This window comes from Orbicella franksi, chromosome 1 (genome assembly GCF_964199315.1).
Source record: "Orbicella franksi chromosome 1, jaOrbFran1.1, whole genome shotgun sequence".
Classification (NCBI taxonomy): Eukaryota; Metazoa; Cnidaria; class Anthozoa; order Scleractinia; family Merulinidae; genus Orbicella; species Orbicella franksi.
The window spans coordinates 25,743,249-25,751,312 of NC_138145.1; positions in this window are offsets into that span (position 1 = coordinate 25,743,249).

An 8,064-nucleotide genomic window follows, 5' to 3' on the forward strand; every position below is an offset into this window, starting at 1 on the left:
ACTTGAGCGAATTGATATACGAAAACCCGCTATTCGTTACATTTTTTTTTTCTTTACGGTCATTTGTCAATACATGTAACCACAAAAAATAAAATAGAAGCTATTACCGAACTGAACGAAAGCTTGTTAGGCCAATTTATTGCACACCTTTGCGTCTTACACAATAAAAACTGATATATTGTTTATTTATCTTTCACGTTAAGACATTTCCTTTTCATCACATTGTGATAAAACAAAACACTTCTTAAAGCGTTATATACACCGCTCTTTTGCTAATATCCAGCTGGCAAAAGGTCAAAGGAGACTTAGAAATATTATAAAGGAATGAGAAGGGTTAAACAAATACATTTCAGTATCTTGAGGTTTTCTTCCAGTAAATGCGCTTTGAATTACCGGACATACTCCCTCGGAACGCGTGAAGTGCATATTCTATAAATACTTTTGGTTAACTAGCGCGAGGTCCGTATTGGGAAATGTTGGTCGAGTTCTTTATTTGTTTTAGAAATGCAAAAAGTATTCTTCTTTGAAAACTCGCAAGTTCGGGTAATGAGACATCCCTCCATCAAAATTTCTGTCACTTCAGTATTTGGCTACAGAATCTGGACGGTATAAAGTTTAAACAAATACACCGCCATGAACAAAATGGGAAGAGCAGAAAAACGACTTCCCCATGTCTTCTGCTAAAACTTCCTTGTTTCGAGCTGCCCCTAAAAATTGCTTCGGTGTAGCATTCTTCGGCTTTCCTTCGAAGCCACAGGTTATTTTCTGAACAGTGTATTACCAATCATGAATAGAATAGGTTTGACAAAAACTGCCGACAAGCATGGATTCCTCAAGGCCATTAGAAACCTCCCACGACAATAGAGTGCACTCGGGTCTAATTCATTTGTATTTCATAAAATATTGTTCATTTAATAAAACATTCACTTGGCGTTTGCGACAACTTTTCTTGTATGTCTTTTAACAAATAAGTTCACGATGTCTCGTATGTATGTGAAATAAAGATTGAATCAATTCAACTAAATTCGAACATCCTTCATGAACACAACGAAATTATTATTATTTTTATTATTATTATTATTATTATTTTTTTTTTTTTTTGATCCTTAAAATCAAGTTATTTGGCAAAGAACATAAAATACAAACCTACATTATTAAATAACAACAATGAAGCGCGATTGTTCTTACAACGGAACTATTTGTGAGGTCGGAATTTCTTAAAGCGGCCTTCACACGACAAACTAAAGTTAACAAACTGGTGTTGGCAAACTCAAGTTGGTGTGTGTGTGAACGGCACAAATACAGTCGGCAAACACGTTGGCAAACTGTTGGCAACAAATAGAACTTGCCTCTATTCGCGCCAACTTTTCCCCCAACTTTTTCGTGTTCGTAAACTCGTAATTGACGCGTGAACTACGTGTGATCGATTTGAAAACGTGTGTTGGTAACTGTCAACCAATCAGAACACGCGCTCTTTTCACATGATTTGCGTGACACTTCACAAAATGGCGGACGACTATGCGCAAAAACGTTTTGAGGGCCGAGGCATCTTCTGTGCGAAGCTCTCGAACGAGCGTGTCCCACGCGTCAAGGGAGGGATTTCTGCTGATATACGGTGTTTCGTTCAAACCTTTCTATTTCTCCACCACTTTCTGTTTATTCTCAGGCGATTAACTTAAAATAATACCCAGACACAAGCGGCAACTCCAGGTCAGTGCCACTGCGTGACGATGTCGGCCATGTTGTAAATTAGCGTGTCTTGTGATTTAACGCGGGTCTGACGTGTGAAGGCACGAGTTTGCCAACTTTTTGAAGTTTGCCAACACGAGTTTGCCGTGTGAAGACCGCTGAAGAGCTCAAACTTGATTTTCTTAGCTGACTTTATTTCCATAACAAAAATGAATTTTTAGTATCTTTTATACAAAGTATAAATCTGTTACGTTATTAAACTAAATTACACGCTTTTGTTAATTCTACTTACAACGACAACACTCTCCTGGATTCACTGAAACGAGAGCATGTTTCAAATTCATTCTAATAAATATGTTATTGAACTAGCGTGAGGTCCATATTGGAGAAATATTGGTCAAGTTATTTTTTTCTTGCAAGTTTATGGACCTAGTCGCTGTCGAGGTCCATAAACCTGCAAATAAAGAAGGGGATCTATATTCTCATATACGGACCGAAAAAGCTAGTTCGATAAAGTATTTATTATAATGGCCTTTTTTAATCTGCTGATAAATTGATGTCAGTGTCTCTCGGTAAACTTGAACACGCGCGCGAAAGGAAAGCGTTATAATCAATGCCTTAGTTTTCAGCAAATTGTTTTATTGTTCGTCGGTCTGGTCGAATGCAGCAACTACTAACCTCCTCAAACTTCAAGCGGTGCAGAACTTCGCTGCCCGAATAATTAGTTATACCAGAAAGTTCCATCACGTGACCCCAGTCCTAAAAGAGTTACGTTGGCTGCCAGTTAAATCACAACTGTATTATCGTAACGCTGTGCTTGCTTTTAAATACATGACTGGACAAGCTGCCGCTTACCTTTCGTCGCTCTTTTTAAAGCGAGCGGAGATACGTGGCCGTGAGACTCGAAATTCGCAACTTTTAAACATTCCTTTTTTTAAGACCTCTACAGGACAAAGGACTTTCTACTATCGAACAGTGTCATTATGGAATAGTTTAGAAAGAAATCTTAAGCTAAGCGAATCTCTGAATATTTTTAAACAAAGATTACGAGGTAAACTCTTACGTGAATTTTTATCTTCATAATGCAATATTGCCACATAATTCTACCTTATTTCATATCATTTTTATAATTCCTTGGTACGTTGATTTATTTCATTTTAATTTTAATGTAACTTATGTAGTAGTATTAGTACTGAAAAGCCCCCATGGGGAGTGCCAATAAAATTTGTATTACATTTTATTGTATCTCTCAGTTAGTACGCGCGCTGTGATTGGTTAATTTAGCTGGCCGTACTCTCCTGTACGGCCCGCTAAAATTTAAAGTTGGTTTTGTTGCTAAACTGTTTCGTGATTTATCGCTAAGTGTTCTTTACTTTTATAGCAAGTGAAAGTTTATAACTTTCTTATACTCTAAATTGTGTAATAAAGCGTACTAACGACTTAAAAATTCAGTTATTTCAAACTGACCCGTTTTGCTTTCGAGGTGCGTCAGAAATTTGAAGCCTTTCCGAGTCCGCGTGAATAGAAATCGTTTCCGAACCCGTCAGGATCACGGTAGAGATATAATAAATACCTTACTAACCTCGTCTTCTCGGTCCGTCCTGTAAGTTACGGATCCGCGTTTTTTTCCCCTTCGATTTATGACCCGCACGCTTCGTGCTTGGGCCATAAATCGAAGGAATCGAAGGGGAAAAAACTCGGTCCGTAACTTACAGTACGGACCTCGAACTAGGTTAGTAAGAGGTATGTATTGAAAGCACATAGTTACTTTTCTCGGGTCGCTTTTGTGAACATTTCATTCTAATTGTCCTAAAAACATGAAGGTAAAGATTTTCACTGAACAAAAAAATTGCTTATCTTGTGTAATGAACTGAAAAAGCAATTCGCCGAAATTAATTCGTGAGCGGCACATCTTATTGTAAAATCGGACCGCTGATGGAACCAACCAGAATTCTCCTTTTCATCGCAGAACAGTTCAGCCATACAATAATTAACAACTATTCGACGAGCGCGCGTTGGATACAGGATGGTAAATAACCAACTCGGCGCTACGCCCCTCGTTGGCTATAATCATCTCATATCGAACTAGCCGAATGGAATAACTGTTTCATTAAAAACGCCCCAAAATATAGAAAACTAAACAAAACTAAAAATAAAAACGCCCAAAAAAAATCACGCGTACGCTACCCATATCTGTAGAGGACCACATAGCAGCACAAGACTACTGAAACGTTCTCTCATCACTTGGGTGTAAAATAAAATGGTACTCGAATTTGTTCATGGTACTGGCATAACAGACGTCTGAAAATGTACTCCAATAAAAGCGATAGACTACCTATGTGAATATTAAAAGCAAAGTTGGTTTGATATGGCTTTCGTGAATGAGGAAGACATGGAAGAGCAACAAGTTAAACACTAAATGGTACACTACGATACGATAACAAAGAAAATTTCCATATTTACTTCAACTTAGTCCAATTGTATGTATTTATTTCTATTTGACCCTGTACCTTGACAATGGTCAAATAACAGCTGCACAATGCTATTGAAGAACACTATAATATTTTGACTGAGTAATAAAATGTGGACTCGATTTTTTGTGTGTGTGTGTGTGTGGTTTGGACATACGACGCATCAGAAAATGTACTCGGACAACAGCGAAGAACAAAGAGTATAATCGCTATTTTACTACGCGTCTTTGGCGTCACCCTCATTGCTTATACCTTCTATTTTTTGGCCTTTGCTGTGTTTTATAAAAAAGAGCTACTTGACTTGGCTTTTTACCGATAAAGACTTGTCTGCAAGGTCGTGTTACCCAGACCTGGTCAATAATCCTAACTTTCTTCCAGTTATATCGTGCATGTATTCTCACTGTAATTTATGCGAGTTTGGTCAGAGATGAAACATATTGTTCAGTTGGCCCGGGGTAAAGGACACTCCTTTCCTCGTTCGCGTTATCAATTCCACACATCCATAATGCAAAGGAAACTTAACGCATCACTCGCAGCAGATCAGTCAGTAAAAATGTAAGGCAAACCTCGCTGTGGTTTTAGCTGAACAAGCTTCAAATTGAAGACACGCATTGGTCTAAGGAAACAAGAAAAAGTGAGGTGCGCTTCACAAAGTGCGAAATACTAAGAAGGCGATTTCAAAAAGGGTAATCGATCACCATAGCTACCTGCTCAATTTCTACATTCATACAACTGTTTGGAGAAAGGTTGTCCCGCAGGAAAAATACTAGAGTATGAGTGGTGGTAGTTAACCTTTGCTACCTTTAGCTTAATGGCTGGGCGGAAGGTGCCCTACTACATTTTTTATCAAGTGGACCATAACAACTTCAAGGAACACGGTGTTTAATGGTGATCTTGACTCACTCGCCCACAGGCGGAACTCAAAGATATTTCTAAAAGTCAACTGTCATAAGTGAGTTGTAGCCAATATTATTGCGACAACTCAGTTTAAGGACGTTCGCGCCCATTGTTACTTAGCTTCCCACGCGTTACTTAGCTTCCCACGTGTTAGAGGCTAATTGTTACTGCGCATCCTTACTGACCATGTAATTAGTGCCGCGACGTCACACCACGTCACACATCAAGCGCACGCACTAAGAAAAAAATATAAGCAAGTATAGGGGTTGGCACCGCGAGCGCTAACTTGGCCTACAATTTACTTTCTTTACTGATTTTTCTCATTTCATGAAAATCAGAACAAATCTGTACGTAAGAAATAACAAATATTTCTCCTTTTCTGCTCTCGTGTTAAGGAATTGGTCTACTTCGATTGGCACCGTTCAAGTCTAATGTGTATTCCTTTTTAAGACTCATTCTACCTCAAGGAGCGACATCAGCTAAAAATGCATGGCCTTCAATGCGCATTATTTCGAAAACGAGCACGGTGATCCCCCCTCCCCCCTTTTTTTCATTTTTTGGCAAAAGTCAATTGCACGACAACTTTAAAAAAAATCTGCACGTGGGAACATTTTGGGCGGGAAAGTTCGCAACTCGTAAGCTAGGCAAAGGAAATCCTAAGGATATTACTTTCGACACTCTTAACACCTGAACTGAGATCGTTTTTCATCAGTCGAACGCTTTGTTCTAAGAGCAGGTTAGATACAGTTATAAAACTAGCTTGACGATTATTGTTTTGTTAAAAATGTTTCGTAACACTATTCCCCCGGGCGCTATTCATGATTCACGATTCATGTTCAAAATAATATCATTTTAGTTTCCTTTGTAAAAATTCAGTACCGCGAATTCGTTTCTTCTTAATCGCACCCAAATTCGTTTTTCACTTATTGCCTCCGACCCTGGCAATATACTCTGCGGCTCAAATATGCCACATATGGCTCGTTTTCGACAAAGCAGTAGATAGAAAATAAAAGTTTACTATTTCTCTCTAAAATACTTCTCAATCTGCTAAAAATGTGTTCGAAGTTTATCTCTAGACTTTCGATTGTGGATTGTATGTTCATTTCTCGCTCGACACGCCGAGATAACGCTTGCTGTGGACGCCAGTTGTGTTTTTTTTTTTTGTTTTTTTTCTGCAGTATTTTCGGCTTATGTTGTTGTTGTTGTAAGTTGTTTTGAATCCCGAATGAAATTTGAACCACTCGCTCAATGAAAGTTAATCGGCGGTAAAATCTACCGAATGATTTCTTTTTCGCGAACGAATGGTCTTATTTTGGGGCTGTACTGTATTAAACCCTTGCTATTTCTCTGTTCTATTTCCTTCCCTTCGTCACCCGTTGGTCGTTTCTTTCGTCAATTATGGTCTAAAATTTCACGTTCCGCGATGACGCAAGTAATGGATGCAAAAATATCATTACAAACGGTCGATATGTTTATTTGACATATGTAATATATTTATTCCTTTCCACAAATATCACGTAAAATCGCCAAATATCTTTCCGGAAATTCTCAAAATTTGTTCTTAATGTCACAAAATGTTTTCTAAATATCTCGAAAACCTCTCTAAATATCTCTTATTTTTGTCGTAAAAATACACCGATTTTGAATCACTTAGGCCAAAATTTTCAAAGGTCTTCTTGTTGTACTAGGAATTGAGGGAGAAAATTCAGGCACTTCGATGTTACCAGCATCCGCCATTTTGGAAAATTGCAGCTTAAGCGCTTTCAGTGATGTTGAATATATTCTTCGAGAGGGAAATCACTGAACTGGATTGTTTCTGGCATAGAACTGAGAATTGTTCCCAGCAAATAGCGACGAAAAGTCAGAAAACCTATGAATGTTTCTACATATCTTACATTTTCTAAATATATCGGAAACTTCTAAATATCCCTAAAAATATCCGGATATTTGTGGAAAGGCCTAAATATATTCCATACTTTTTATTTATAACGCTTCATACTAAACGCTTCAGTGATTCTCGGGAGAAATGAGGCGAGAGGTGGTAACTTACATTTGAGTGGTACTGTACTCCATAATAGTAAAAGAGGAAACTAATGACATGCAGCCATCCCTAAAAAATCCATCTGTGGACTGAATTATATTCCGTATAATAGTAACAAAATATATTTTCTTCACAAAGGTAGACTCTTCATTTCGCATATGCCAGAAACATTGTGACTGTATAAAGGGTAGTAGATTAAAGAGGGTTTAAATAGCGGGTTTTTAATTAACAGTAGTGCACGAAGCATGCTGCATTCCGCAGCTCTCTGCGTATAGGAGCGTTGTTTCACGGGACTGAACGATAAATTTGAACCAGTGATCGCTGTAAACAGGAGCCGTGAAATACTAATACTCTTCTGTTTGAGCAGTAAAACCATTGCAACTTTTGGGAGCACATTGTCCCAACGTACATATGAAAAAAAAAACCATGAACTGGCCTTAATTTGTTCTAATATCTTCAACTCCGTTATTTTCATCGAGGTAATAAGCCATTACCAACCGAACTATTTCGAACAAATTCATATACACTGTGTTGGTATGGTATTTAATGGTTGTTAAGCCTTTTATTACACCGAGGAACTATCGCACATGAACTTTCCGCGTGGGAAATGTTCGAAGAAATTTCTCCATTAAAAACACGGACGATAACTTTTAAAATGTCGGTGCGCAGAGCATGCTTCCCTAGTATACAAATGATATTAAATTTCAGCAAAAATACCCTACAACTAAGACTGCTTGTAAGGGGCACCCAGCAGCTCGTTTCGGTGAATTATCTGTTCGGAGGGCCGTTAATCCATTCCGATTTTTCTTAAGAGAACTGTCACCTCGAACTGTCGAGATTTGAGAAATTGTTTTGGCCTGTTGTTTTCGGATTTATAAAAATGTCGTTTTGGGTACCAAAAAAAGGTCAGTTATGATTTTTAGAAAGGCAAGGAGACCTAAGGGTTTCGAGAAATGGACAAAGAAA